At 43.1% G+C, this 15661-nt stretch overlaps 2 non-coding genes and 1 pseudogene across 2 annotated transcripts; all 3 read right to left on the reverse strand.

Moving 5' to 3' along the window:
- Positions 1-591: 591 nt before the first annotated feature.
- LOC142654234 (U2 spliceosomal RNA) lies at positions 592-789 on the reverse strand. The gene has a single exon (XR_012848943.1). It is a non-coding gene; the product is annotated as a U2 spliceosomal RNA (small nuclear RNA).
- A 6598-nt stretch (positions 790-7387) lies between these two features.
- LOC142654014 (U2 spliceosomal RNA) lies at positions 7388-7574 on the reverse strand. The gene has a single exon (XR_012848829.1). It is a non-coding gene; the product is annotated as a U2 spliceosomal RNA (small nuclear RNA).
- A 6294-nt stretch (positions 7575-13868) lies between these two features.
- Positions 13869-14048, reverse strand: LOC142653817 (U2 spliceosomal RNA; annotated as a pseudogene).
- Between the last annotated feature and the right edge of the window lie 1613 nt (positions 14049-15661).

Consider the following 15661-nt stretch of genomic DNA (forward strand, 5'->3'; position numbering starts at 1 on the left):
CTCCTACAACCTCCATCCTTGCACAGTTTGTTATTCTTCCAGGTAACATAGTAACAAATCCAAATTGCTGCTCTCTTTGTAGGCAAGCAAGGCTTTGTTGCAACTGCAATTCTTACTTCTTCTTGGAAATGTAGGGACGACAGTACATTCCATCACATCCATCTAGTGTACACAGGTAGGTCCATTGTGGCGGGCGGGCGGGCGGGCGGGGGCGGGCGGGCTGCTTGCTTTAATGGCTGTTTGCTGTTCCCCCTACTCCACTCCACTATTTGACTGTGGTGCTGCATCAATCAGTGGCTGGCTCAGGTGCAGCTCTTTAACTTACCTAAAAGGGAGGGCGGAGAGAAGACAAGGAAGGTGAATGAGCTGTTCCAATGTGAAATGGCGCAAACACAGAAACACAAACGACACAAAACAAGAGGTGGCAATGTATTCATTAATTGCATTTAATCAATGAGCTCATTATCACTCATGCATTGTCCAACAGGTGTTGAAATAATGGGATTAAAAGGGGAGATCCCTTCAGAAAGACAGAAACAATAGCAAAGACAAAAAACACTTTTGGAATCTGATTTTAGACAACACATAAGGAAAGGGTGCACCGGTCCTGGAAATACTGCAATACCAGGTCAATGCGTGGAGTGGACAGAGCAAGCTCTATTTCCATCTCCCTGTTCTAAAAATCCATTTAATATATGGTCCCCAGATAGGGGACGTATCAGATATTAAACTGATAAGAACAGATTTTTTTTTCAGTTGGCTACCCCCTCGCGGGGGTGTCAATGATTTATTTATAAAAATTTCAATTTTACAATAAAACACATTTTAGTTACATAGATAAATACAAATAATTTTTACATTGTAACAATAGTAAAATCAAATTTTCATAAAATTTATGTAGAGGGACATGGGGCAAATCTTTATTTATTTGGAGTTCCAGTCAGTCACAAACCATTTATTTAGAAGGGTGGCATTCCTTTTTTTGTCTAGTAAAAAATAAATATACATCTCACTAAAACAAAGACCTAAAACATCATCAACCGATAAAACGTCGTGCTTAAAAAGGAGGATGTTCCTGGCCTTCCATAGAGCTTCTTTGGCGCAATTCATCGTCTTCCATGCAATTATCTTCTGACTCGCGGTTGGGCATCCAAAAAGTCCATATAAAATATCTTCATAGTTTAAGTCCTTTAGGTCCGCCATCTTCACCAAAAGAGGGAATATTTTTTTCCAAAATTGTTTTGCAAAGTCACATGTCCAAAAAATATGTCTTATAGTTTCCTCGGCCTGGCAGCCTTCCCTCGGGCAGACGGCAGACCTCGCGAATCCTCTTCTGTACTGGAATGCCCGGCATGGAAGACATTGATGAACGCAGCTCCAGGCCAGGTCCATCTGTGCTTTAAAAAGATAAAACACATTAATCATTTTGAAAATAAAAGCACATCGTTGCGTATTAAAATTCTCTACATTGCTGACCGTCTCGCTCTCTCTCAGGTCTTTAATTATTTTTTTGCTGTTTTTAAGCTCGTTCACGGTCTTCCCTTTTAAATTGAAGAGAGCCACTATTTTTTCTAAAATTACGTAATTCGCTGGTAATTTAAAAGCGTATGGTGAGGATAAAATTATGTTGAACCAACCAAACCTCCGCATAAAAAACCCAGTATTAAAACGTAAAAAGTAAGACCAATAGTGCTCTTTAAAAAGGGAATTAAAACAGAAACTAAAGAACTTAATTAAAAGAAACCTATTAAAATCAGGGAAATCTTTGCCACCCTTTGGTTTGGACTTTATTACCGTTTCTCGTTTCAATTTCTCCATCCTGGAACTCCAAAAGAAGGTAAAACATGCTTTTGTTATTTTTCGTAATAAAACTGTTGGGGGAGGGAACACCATGCTCGTGTATAAAAGAAGGGGTAAAATGACCATTTTTATGATTAAAATTTTTCCCTCCATGGTGAGTTTCCTCATATTCCACATACAAATTTTATTGTTTACCTTCTGCGCCACCATGTCCCAACTTATAAAACCATTGTCGTGCTCACTGAAGGAGATACCTAAAACTTTAATAGTATCTGACACAGGAACGGGTACGTCTCTAAAAACCATGCTTCCTATGCTTAAAATATTACTTTTGCTGAAGTTTATTCTAAAACCGGAAGCACAGCAATAAAACTCAATTTGTTTTAGGGCTTTCTGAAGCGAGAGGGTGTCCCTACAAAGTATCGCCACATCATCCATGTACCCCACTGCTTTAGCCTCCATGCCGCCACCCCCCGGCAGGGGGACTCCACGTATCTGTTTGTCCCGGCGTATTGCGCATAGCAGAGGCTCTAGTGCACATATGAAAAGCAGTGGGGACAAGGGACACCCCTGCTTCACCCCAGAGTTTAAAAGAACGTCCTGTGTCTTAAAACCATTTACTAAAATTTTGCTTGTGCAATCTTTATAAAAGGCTTTAATAGATAATAAAAAACCTTCAGGTATACCCATCCGCTCTAAAACCTTAAAAAGATAAAAGTGCGATACTCGGTCGAAAGCTTTTTGAAAATCTATGGATAAAATGGCTAATTTACCTTTTCTAGATTTTGTGTCTTCAATCGCATCTTTTATTAAATTAATATTATCCCAGATGCTGCGGCCTGGCACCCCACACACCTGGTTAGAGTGTATGATGTGGGGTACTATGGCTTTTAAACGGTTTGCGCATAGTTTTGCCATTATTTTGTAGTCACTATTCAGAAGGGTTATTGGTCTCCAATTCTCTAAAACTGCGATGTCACCTTTCTTGTATAGCAAGGAGACCTCACCCTTCCGCCAGGACTTAGGCAGCATCTTGGAATGAAAGACTTCGGTAAAAAGGTTTAAGAGATCATCTTTTAAAATATCATAAAATTTGACATAAAACTCGCTGGGTATACCGTCCGGGCCAGGAACTTTACCTGCTTTAAAACTCTTCACTGTCTCTAAAATCTCCTGCTCCGACAGTTCCTGCAATAAAAAATTCTGGGAGACAGGGTCTAAAACAGTGGTAATCTCCTTCAGCGAGTCACGCATAAAATCACGATCCACAGTTTTCACATTAAAAAGGTCAGTATAAAACTCATGAACTTTACTTAAAAGACCCTGTACATCCGACACCCCATCAATATTTTTAAGAATAGCTTTTTTATTGTTCATTTTCTTAAAAAAGTACCTGGAGCAGGTCTCGTTCTCTTCCACGTGCTGTACTTTAGAACGAAATATAATTTCTTTACCTTTCTGCTCCAGGCACTGAGCTATCTCTTTTTTTAAGTTGGCGATGTCGTCTTGTACCTCTATCTCGTGTTCTCTCATCTTGTACAGGGTCTGTAGGCGGGTGTTGAGAATTTTAAAAAAAGCTTGCTTCTCTCTGGCTTTCGCCACGCTTTTTTTAATAAAAAATTCTTTTATTTTCCTTTTCATTTTCTCCCACCATGCGGTGATGGGAGCCCGTGTGTCTCTCACCCGCCTACTCTCTTTGTAAAATTCAATAAAATCTGTAAAAACCTGTGGATCATCTAAAAGGGAAACATTTAACTTCCAGGACTTTTTACTAATAATGTTATTAAAATCACGCTTTACATAAAATGATAAAAGCTTGTGATCGGAAAAAACATTGGTTAAAACTTCACATTTAAAAGGCAGTAGATTCTCATTACAAAATATAAAATCTATCCTGGAGCTACAGGTGGCGTTGCTCCAGGTAACGCCGGCTTCCTCTGGACTGCTCCTGTTACACTCTTTATAAACGTCTTTTAATTTAAAATCACCCACCATATCTTTGAGCAGTCCAGAGGTCTTGTCATAGTTTCTGCTTGTAGCGCTGGTAAGCCTGCGTTCCCCCCTCAGGATACAATTAAAATCACCTGCGAGGATAAAAGGCTCAGTCGTGTTAATAAAAAGAGGTAAAATCGCTAACATTTCTGCTCTTTCATTTTTATCTGGTGAGCCGTAAAAATTTAAAAACTGCCATTTCACACCGTCAATAAAAGCCTTAACCAATAAAATACGTCCTGGAAGAATCTCTTGGATAAAATCGATTAAAACGTTTCCCTTAAAAAGAATGGCGACCCCTGCTGATCTGGACTCGTTAGATCCAGACCAGACTGATGGACCATACTTCCAATCCTCTTGGTATTTATGGTACTTCATCATATGGGGAATGCCGCACTCCTGCAGGAAAAAAACAGAGGCTGTCAGGCCAGCTAAAAAGCTGAAGAGAGCAACCCTTCTAACTTTGGACTTGGCGCCCCTCACGTTGAGGGAAATTCCCTTTACTTCTGACATTGTGGAGATTAAAATAGCGTCTTGATTTTAAAATAATAAATATTCGTGGAACTTAAAATCAGACATTTCCTCCACCAGCATTACCAGAACTCTCGTTTGCGCTCATATCCCCACCCTCGTCCGAATCGCCTGCAAAGAGGGACGAAAAGGGAGAGGAACTACCTTCACTGAGAGCCGTGCCAGCAACTCTTATCTCGTACAAGGGGAGCCCACTCTCGCTTAGCGTCACCTGGGTCTCCACTGGGTGACCACGTAGGTCCATTTCGGGTGGGTCCCCCAAGGGCCCCGCCTCTCCCCCCAGGCTCTGTTGACGCCGTCTTAGAGGGGGAGGTTGCGCACACGGCGGGGTGTCCGGTATCTGGGAGGGAACAGTGCCCACCCTCCTCACCAGGTCAGGCGAGGAGGTGGTCCTAGGAGGAGCCTCACTTTTCTTCACGTATGTGTCCATCTGCTCCTCCCCTGATTCCCTCCTACCAGCACGCTCCTGTTTTCCCTTTTTTCGGGGACCCACCGCTACCCAGTTCTCCTGCTCGGAGTCAGACTCCTGAGACCCAGGTACAGGAGCAGGCCCGGCACCCACTGGACAACCAGCCCTCTGGGATGCCACAGTATCATTGGTGGCCTGCTCCTTTTCCGCCTTTTGCTTAGCTTGCCTTTTGTCATTGGCGCTGGGCTCCTTCCTTTCCTCAGAGGTTGCTGGCTGCGAGGCACCTGCTTTGGCTCCATTACTCCGCACCACTGAAGCCCAGGTGCCTCGCTGCTCCTTCGCGGCCCCGGCATGCTCCTCTCCCCGGGGGTGGGACTGGTCTGCTGGTGGAGCACGTGGGGGCGCCTCGGGTTGCTCATTTTCTTCGCCTCGGTACCTATGGGGACAAGAATAGTACAAATGACCAGTTTTTTGGCAAAAATTACATTTTTTCTCTTGTGAGCACTCTCTCATATTGTGCTCTTTGCTTCCACAGTTTCTACAGGTGACATCGCAGTTAAAACTGGTATGTCCATAAGTACCGCAGGCCCTGCAGAAGTTTGGCATCCCTGAAAAATAGAGGTCGCCATTCACATTTCCAATTTTAAAACGAGCCGGTGGTAATCTCGTTTCCTGGGTGGAGGGGTCCTTTATCAATGTTACTAAGAACTTCCACTTGACGGTCCACACTCCACACTCGTTCATAACTCTCCCCAACAGTTTGACATTCTTGAAGTAGGCAGCTAAGAATGCTGCCACTTCCATATCCTTCACATATGGGGAGTACATTTTAATCACCACGAGTTTCGTAATTTCGAAGGCATGTTCTACTACCTGGACTCCCGCTACCACGAGTTCACCTTTTCTCCTCTCAGCTCGGTCCATGGCATCACGGAGGATTCCTTCTCCCATAAAGGTGACATCGAAAATTCCTCGTTTCGGGTAGTCCTGGATTGCCAAAATCTCGTTCTTGTGGACCGCCAGTAGTTCTTCCAAGATCTTGTGGACCAAGAATTTAACGCCACGTGGACCGCCTCCACCCTCTGCCACGATAAATCGGGCAGAGTTCCTTAGCCGGGCATACACCGGCACCGCATCTGGCTCGCCTGCCATTTCCGTGGCCAGGCCGAACCGCACAGCAAAAAGCTGCGCCCTATGGGGTCCTGAGACGTACCAAAGGGCTGGGGGGGGATCGCAACTCGTTGCTCAGGACTAAGCCTCTCTCCCAAATAGCAGCACGGGGGTGAAGTCCAGGCGAACCTGGACGATCCCCCGAGGCCGAGAGAGAGGGTACCTGAGCACCTTCTGACTAAAAACCTCCTGTATAAATACACTTGGTCTTAGCCAAAAGGCCGAGAAGCGATAACCCGAATGGGCCGGGCGTTGACCGAGCCTGCCTAATACTGCTGTTCACCCCTTGCAGCGATTGATTCAGCCTACTCCTAGGCAATTCCATGGGGCCCTGCAGGCTCACACACTCACAGCTACGAAGCGGGAGGTGAATAAAGGCCGGAGAGGAAGCCAGACAGGATTTGCTTCTTTTGCTTGCACCACAATGCAGTGCTGAAAGAGGAGGAATCTACATAAAAACGCCTTCCTGGCAACGCCCAAATGCCCTGCTGCCATGCAGATAAACACTGGCAGCGGCAGCCAGTGCATGCCCACAGCCACCCCTTGTTCCTTCACACCTTGTATCAGCTGTAATCCAGTCGGGTGCTGCCTGCTGAGCAGCACTGACCAACACTGCCTGGGCCCAGGCTTTTATCTATCTCTGAGGCCCCATTATGATGTCAGAAAGCTGGCTCTGGAATCCTGAGGGCTCCACTATGACACGTGCAAAGTTCCGTCTGAACTTTATATAAGACGGTGAGGCTCAGTCAGTCACTCAGTGTTGCCTGAGAGGGCAACACTGCAACAGCCGGCCGCCAGGCTGTCTTTTTTTTGCACAGCTAGTTGCCTCCAGGAGGCCACAAGAGGGAGACAAGGGACTGCAAAATGGAAAATAGGCATCCACCAACTTTACAGACAACTTCTCTTTGCTCCTACAACCTCCATCCTTGCACAGTTTGTTATTCTTCCAGGTAACATAGTAACAAATCCAAATTGCTGCTCTCTTTGTAGGCAAGCAAGGCTTTGTTGCAACTGCAATTCTTACTTCTTCTTGGAAATGTAGGGACGACAGTACATTCCATCACATCCATCTAGTGTACACAGGTAGGTCCATTGTGGCGGGCGGGCGGGCGGGCTGCTTGCTTTAATGGCTGTTTGCTGTTCCCCCTACTCCACTCCACTATTTGACTGTGGTGCTGCATCAATCAGTGGCTGGCTCAGGTGCAGCTCTTTAACTTACCTAAAAGGGAGGGCGGAGAGAAGACAAGGAAGGTGAATGAGCTGTTCCAATGTGAAATGGCGCAAACACAGAAACACAAACGACACAAAACAAGAGGTGGCAATGTATTCATTAATTGCATTTAATCAATGAGCTCATTATCACTCATGCATTGTCCAACAGGTGTTGAAATAATGGGATTAAAAGGGGAGATCCCTTCAGAAAGACAGAAACAATAGCAAAGACAAAAAACACTTTTGGAATCTGATTTTAGACAACACATAAGGAAAGGGTGCACCGGTCCTGGAAATACTGCAATACCAGGTCAATGCGTGGAGTGGACAGAGCAAGCTCTATTTCCATCTCCCTGTTCTAAAAATCCATTTAATATATGGTCCCCAGATAGGGGACGTATCAGATATTAAACTGATAAGAACAGATTTTTTTTTTTTTTTTAAACCCTCAGATAGGGTTGAGAGTACATACATCTATACTCTCTGTGATACTGGTACTCGTATACCTCATCACCCTGTCATCACCAGGCTTTATTACATATTCATTAATTACATAACATTTATAACATACATAATACAGGCATGAAAAAATCAATACAGGTCAACAACATCTAGCCATTTTTTGACCTTCCAGATTCCCTCCGCATCCATCCCACCCTTTTTTTTATCCCACAAAAAACAAACATAAAGTTTACCTAACACCATCCTAACACTGTCATTCACACTCAATTCCTTTCTCCTATACACATAGACATTCCTCACATCCCACAAAACTTCTTTAATACACGCCAAGAACAGCCACAGTACTCTCTCCTTCACACCACCACATACACTCAACCCAAACATCAAACACTCGAATGTCATGAAATTAACCCCCGTTAGTTCTTTACATAAAGGCCCCAACCTCTTAATAACATCTCTCGCAAACTTACAGTTCCAAAACAAATGGACAATATTTTCACACCCATTACAACTCTCTCTTGGACATCTTTCTTCTCTCACAAGACCCCTATTTCTCTGAAATTCACGCACAGGCAACACACCATGCAAACTCTGCCATACTATTTCTCTCTGTTTGTTTGACATACCATCCATTCTAATTTTCTTCCACACCCTTTGCACATCACCACCTCTCACAGTATTTATCCCGCTCACTACTTCCTTACTCTCAATCATTCTCAAAACCACCCGTTTATTTTTCAACACATTCTTTTCAACTTCTCGCAACTCAAACTTCTCCAAGAACTTCACTACCCACTCATACCACTTGGGAATTTCACCCGACACAGGTTTATTCAAACCAGGCTGATACCATTTCAGCCTAACAAAAATTCTTCCGCCCAAATATTTAGACATACAAGACACCTTCCGATCCCTATCAATTATTACCAATAAAAATACCAACATATTAACTCCAAAATATACTTCTAAATTTGGAAAACTCATCCCACCATTTTTCCAACTTTTCACCACTACCTCTCTTCTCAACCGTTCCATTTTGGAACCCCAGAAAAAAATAAATAAAACCCTATTTACTCTCCTCAAGCACATATTATCTGGTGGAAAAATCATTGCAATGTACAAAAAAATAGGCAATACCACACTTTTGATCACCACAATTTTCCCTATGAAAGAAAGGCTTCTCAACTTCCAAAAATTTAGCCTGACCTCTACTTTCTTTTTTGCATCCTCCCAACTTTCCCTCCCATCTAATTTATCATCAAATTTAACCCCCAAGATCTTAATAGGACCAGTCACTTTATTTACTCCCACATCATCTGACATCTCCCTGCTACCAAAACATTTACATTCACTCTTCAACCAATTGACCTTAAAGGCAGATGCTCCACAAAAAATAGACACTAACAACTTAACTCTCTTCACCGAACATTCAGAATCACACACCACACACACATCATCCATATAACCACTCACCTTTACTTGTCTTCCATCACTACCGGGCAAAAAAACTCCCCTTACTACTTTGTCACGCCTAATAAGACAAAGCAACGGCTCTATTGCGCAAATAAAGACAACAGGTGACAGTGGACATCCCTGTCTAACACCAGAACAAACATTCACTCTCCTTCCTAATCTTCCATTTACAAGCACACTACTATATATTCCCTGATACAAACTTCTCACTCTTCCAACAAAATCACTCGGAAACCCCATACGTAACAATACTCTGAACAAAAAATTATGTGCCAACCTATCGTATGCCTTCTCAAAATCTAGAGACAGCACAAACACATCCTTCTTTCTACTCTTACAATCCCACAGACAATCTCTCAACAAACACAGACACTCTTGGATACGACGCCCAGGCACAGCACAGAACTGATCATCCCCCACTACACTCTCAACAACACTCTTCATCCTATTTGCAATCATTTTTGCATATATTTTATAGTCACAATTAAGTAGACTTATTGGACGCCAATTTTTCAAGTTTCTTATATCCCCTTTCTTTGGGATCAAGACCACCACACCACTCTTCATACCCTTTGCAATTTCCATATGCTCCCACATATATTCACACACTCTCACAACATCCTTCCCTATGACCTTCCACATCACACGATAAAATTCTATTGGCAAACCATCCTCTCCAGGCGTCTTATTTGCTGCCATTCTCTCCACCACTTCCCATACTTCCTCACTAGACACCTTACACATAATCATCTCTTTCTCACTCTCCCCAAGCTTATTTTCTAACACACTCAAAACTTCACTCTCCAAATTCTCATCCCTCCATTTCACCGCATACAAATCTTCATAAAACTTTGCAATCTCCTCACTCACCTCATCACCGCACACTTCACTTCCATCTTCTTTCAAAACAACCTCAATTGCTGGTTTCTTTGAAAAAACTTTCTTAAAGAAGAAACGCGAACACTTCTCATCCTGTTCCATTTTATCCAACTTTGCTCTGAAAATAATGTTCCTCCCCTTTTCAGACAAAAAATTTTTAATTTCCCTTCTCACACCCACAATTTCATCCTCAACATCCATTCCTTCCTCTCTCAATCTATACAAAAACCTCAATCTTGAATTCAGTCTGACATAATTTCTCCTTCTAATTGTACCTGCTTTATATCCAACAGTTTTGAAAAAGGACTTTGTTTTACATTTCACCCACTCCCACCACAAAAACATATCTCCAAATTCACTTTGTTTTTCACTCCACACTGCATACAACCGTTCATACTGCTCCCTCACATCCACACTATCTAGATGACTTATGTTGAGCTTCCACAATCCTCTCCCATACGTACCACTCATCCCAACATCAACCCCACAGAACAATGCATCATGGTCCGAATACATTACAGGCTTCTGTCTATAACTTACTGACTTCACATTTTCGGACAGTAAACAATAATCTAATTTGGAGTGGATACCCCCTCTATCAGAATGGTATGTTTTTAATTCTGGGTCAATTTTACACAGATTCTGAATATCCCCCAACCTAAAATCACAAATTAAATCAGACAAAATTTTCCCAGACACATCAAAAGAACGTTTAGACAGATCACAATTCATATCCCCAATAATGATAACAGGCATTCTACCCTGAACATAAAATTTCATTTTTTCAAATAATGCTGCCCTTTCATTTTTATTTGCGGACGCGTAAACATTAATTAATTTAAAATTCACATTATTATATTTTAATATTGCGGATACACACCTCCCCTCCTCTACTACAATGTAACTATCTAGAGTAATTTCTTTAGATTTTATCAAAATTCCCACCCCATCATTTTTATTACTCACACTTCCAGACCACACCGCACTCCCACACTGCCATTCGTCAGGACTTATCGCACATTCAATGCCACACTCCTGCAAACAAAAAATAGACGCATTTTCCTGCCTAAGAAAACTTAAAATTGCAGTTCTCCTAGCCTTGTTCTTAAAGACCCTCACATTCTGTGAACAAATAATAAAACCCATTGCACCAAAAAGTCAGCAGTTCCCAGTTATTGCCTTACCATACCCAGGCTCTGACATTCCTCACTTCCTGCAAGACTCTGAGGAAAAATAAACTTTACAGGCATATTAAACACCAAAACTTAAACATAACAAAAAGCTTATACAGTTGCATAACTTTTAGCCACTTTAATCAGAATCTGGGTCCTGTGCCTGTAACGCATCAAACGGGTTTTTGTCAGTTTCAGAGACCGCCTCCGAACTCGTCTCACCACCATTTTTTTTGGCGGATCTTTTTCTTCTTTTGGTCTCCACTTGTACAAACTCATCACTGTCTTCGTTCTCATTTTTTTGTTTCCCACCACCCTCCCTGTGACACAAACTAGTCTCATTGCTTGATGAGAACATCTCAATGTTCGCCGGATCCGAGGGGTGAACTGGACTCACAACTCCGTCAATTACCTCCTCCAGTTGGCGGATAACGTCCTCCATTTGTGTTTCCTCCACAATATTGGGCACTACAGGTTCTACTGCTGCTGCTGCAACATCCTGGGCTGCATTTTCCTCTCTGGACACTTCCCTCTGGACTCTCTCCATTTCTCTTTCCACTTCAGCCTCACTCTGTCTGGAGGCCGCCTCCCTTCCAATTTGCATACTTCTGCTCCACGCCTCCTCCCTCCTTTGTATGACAGCTGGGCAATCTCTGTACAGGTGGGTGTCGGCTCCACACAAATCACACACTCTGCCTTGGGTGCAACTTCCAGCATGGTGTCCAACTTTCTTGCAGTTTCTGCACACCTGGCCCTTCTCACAACTATCTTTTGTGTGGCCAAACTGAAAGCAATTGCGGCAAAAGGTTGGCTGTCCAGCATAGGTGATATAGCCCCTGAACCCTGCAACAGAGAAATTTGCAGGAGGGTGCTTGAAGCCTCCCACACAGGTAGAGTCCATTTTGAAGCGGACAAAATATCTGAGCATGCAATTATAAATGCCCAACACATTGGTGAGTTTGTCCCCACCACGCACATGTTCACAATACTGCTTTAAAAAGTTCTCTATCAGGTCCACACTTGTGTAGGGGTTGTACACATGGACAACAACCATTTTCTCTTGTAGCCCAAACAACGGTGTTACTTTGATTCCTTCCAGCAGTGAGTCATTTGCATATGTTCTCATCCACTCAAAGACATGCAGACACCTTCCCCCATTCTCAAAAGTAACTTCATAGATACCTCTGCGTGGGAACTCGTTCACACTAAAGATTTCCTCCTTCTGGACTCCGATTTTCCTCATCATAATGTCCCGAACCAGGAACACAACATTATTCTTTAGCATGTCCGTGGGACTCACCTCCAAACGAATGGTATTTTTTCCAGCCATGACGCACCTGTCAGTCCTTGGACCACAGAAATAGAGATTCCTCCTGCTCCGGAAGTCGCCCAAGTACTCGCACCCTCAGCTACGTCAGGACGAACCTTGATCGTAGCCAAAAGGCCGAAAAGCGATAACCCGAATGGGCCGGGCGTTGACCGAGCCTGCCTAATACTGCTGTTCACCCCTTGCAGCGATTGATTCAGCCTACTCCTAGGCAATTCCATGGGGCCCTGCAGGCTCACACACATTTACAGCTACTAAGCGGGAGGTGAATAAAGGCCGGAGAGGAAGCTACACAGGATTTGCTTCTTTTGCTTGCACCACAATGCAGTGCTGAAAGAGGAGGAATCTACATAAAAACGCCTTCCTGGCAACGCCCAAATGCCCTCCTGCCATGCAGATAAACACTGGCAGCGGCAGCAAGTGCATGCCCACAGCCACCCCTTGTTCCTTCACACCTTGTATCAGCTTTAATCCAGTCCAGTCCGGTGCTGCCTGCTGAGCAGCACTGACCAACACTGCCTGGGCCCAGGCTTTTATCTATCTCTGAGGCCCCATTATGATGTCAGAAAGCTGGCTCTGGAATCCTGAGGGCTCCACTATGACACGTGCAAAGTTCCGTCTGAACTTTATATAAGACGGTGAGGCTCAGTCAGTCACTCAGTGTTGCCTGAGAGGGCAACACTGCAACAGCCGGCCGCCAGGCTGTCTTTTTTTTGCACATTTATTTGCCTCCAGGAGGCCACAAGAGGGAGACAAGGGACTGCAAAATGGAAAATAGGCATCCACCAACTTTACAGACAACTTGTTCTCCTTGCTCCTACAACCTCCATCCTTGCACAGTTTGTTATTCTTCTAGGTAACATAGTAACAAATCCAAATTGCTGCTCTCTTTGTAGGCAAGCAAGGCTTTGTTGCAACTGCAATTCTTACTTCTTCTTGAAATGTAGGGACGACAGTACATTCCATCACATCCATCTAGTGTACACAGGTAGGTCCATTGTGGCGGGCAGGCGAGCGGGCGGGCTGCTTTATTGGCTGTTTGCTGTTCCCCTACTCCACTCCACTATTTGACTGTTGTGCTGCATCAATCAATCAATCAATCAATCAATCAATCAATCAATCAATCAATCAATCAATCAATCAGTGGCTGGCTCAGGTGCAGCTCTTTAACTTACCTAAAAGGGAGGGCGGAGAGAAGACAAGGAAGGTGAATGAGCTGTTCCAATGTGAAATGCCGGAAACACAGACACACAGACGACACAAAACAAGAGGTGGCAATCTATTCATTAATTGCATTTAATCAATGAGCTCATTATCACTCATGCATTGTCCAACAGGTGTTGAAATAATGGGATTAAAAGGGGAGATCCCTTCAGAAAGACAGAAACAATGGCAAAGAGAAAAAACACTTTTGGAATCTGATTTTAGTCAACACATAAGGAAAGGGTGCACCGGTCCTGGAAATACTGCAATACCAGGTCAATGCGTGGAGTGGACAGAGCAAGCTCTATTTCCATCTCCCTGTTCTAAAAATCCATTTAATATATGGTCCCCAGATAGGGGACGTATCAGATATTAAACTGATAAGAACAGATTTTTTTTTTTTTTTTACAAAAGTTTTTATTGATCAATTGAAACAAAATACAAGTACAATATACATCATAATACAATCAGAACAATGTCAGTGTCATACAATCGTTTCAGTTCACACAAGTAATGTACAAAATAATCACACCCAATGTTTCCATTTCTTAACCTTCCAGATCCCCTCAGAATCTGACCCAGAACGTTTACAATCAAGCTTGTACATAAAATACAATCTACTGAGAAACAATTTAATACAGTCATCAACAGACATTTTGTCTTTTTTATAAACCAGAATATTTCGTGAGTCCCATAAAGTTTCACGCAGGGCAATAGTGAACATCCACACTAGTCTGTGTTGCACAGACATTGTAAGGCCTACCCCATAAAGTAACATGCTGACAGAGGCAGAAGAGATGCCAGTAAGTTCTAAAAACAAACGCTTTAACTTAGCAATGACCTGTTTGGCATAGGGACAACCATAAAGCAAGTGAAATACGGTTTCTATGTCACCACAATTTTCCCTCGGACACTGTTCAGATGGCGCCATATCTCTGCGTTTTAAGAACGCCTTTGTTGGAAGAGCCTCATGAAAGGATAACCATGTCACCTCCCTTTGTTTGGGTGACACTGGCAAAGCACTGACCATTTTCCATGCATTTTTAGCCTGAGAGCTAGACAGGTCAGCTATGTTCGTTACAATTTCATCCTTCCGGTACCATTTCAGAATATGAATTTTACTGGTGCTTAATAATCCCAAGGATTCTAGATTATATTTATTCTTGAAATATTGTAGTGCAAAGTAAAAAGGAGGCGCAACAAAGGCCCAAGGTTTGGTTCTATCTAACGGTAACCAACCCCATTTATGAAACATCCAGCCACCCAAATATCGGATCATGTGACCGGCCCATCTTTTAGATAGTACTAACTTGTGTATTAATAACCAGTAGTGCATGTGAGATAGAAAAGCAATGTCAGGAAAATGTAGACCACCGTTAATGGGTAATTTCAGACATTTGACACGAGCAACTTTCTCAGCTTTTGACCCCCATAGAAAGATACACAATATTCTGGTCATTTGCTGTATCCACCTGCTGGAGGGAGTGAAAACACAGGTGAGATAAAAAATCATGGGCAAGATGACTGCCTTTATTATGAGCACCTTCCCAAAAAGAGACATTTGCCTGGTCTTATAGAAGTTCAGCTTCTGTGTTACTCTTTCACCCAACTTCTGAAAGGATTGGCTACCTTTTAACGCCTGATCATAATGAACCCCCAGAATAGTCAGTCCCTGTGGGTCATGGGGCACCTGTGTGTCTTGTACAGGTGTGACAGCCGCAAACGTTGAGTATTTGCATTTATCCCAGTTTACAGACATGGCAGACACATTACAGAAAATACGTAAATGTAATTTTGCTCTATTCAAGTCCGCTTGGGATGTGTTAACCAACACCACATCATCCATATAGGCCAGTAATTTTACTGCCTCACCTTGAGACCCTGGGAGAAAGAAACCTTTTATTATTTTATCTTTAATAACAGACTGAATAAAAGTTTCCATGACACTTATGAAAAGTACTGGCGACAAAGGGCACCCCTGTCGCACCCCAGAAGAAACCGTGAAAGGGTCGCCTAGGGAACCATTAACTT

This window comes from Rhinoderma darwinii, chromosome 5, assembly GCF_050947455.1.
Source record: "Rhinoderma darwinii isolate aRhiDar2 chromosome 5, aRhiDar2.hap1, whole genome shotgun sequence".
Taxonomy (NCBI): domain Eukaryota; kingdom Metazoa; phylum Chordata; class Amphibia; order Anura; family Rhinodermatidae; genus Rhinoderma; species Rhinoderma darwinii.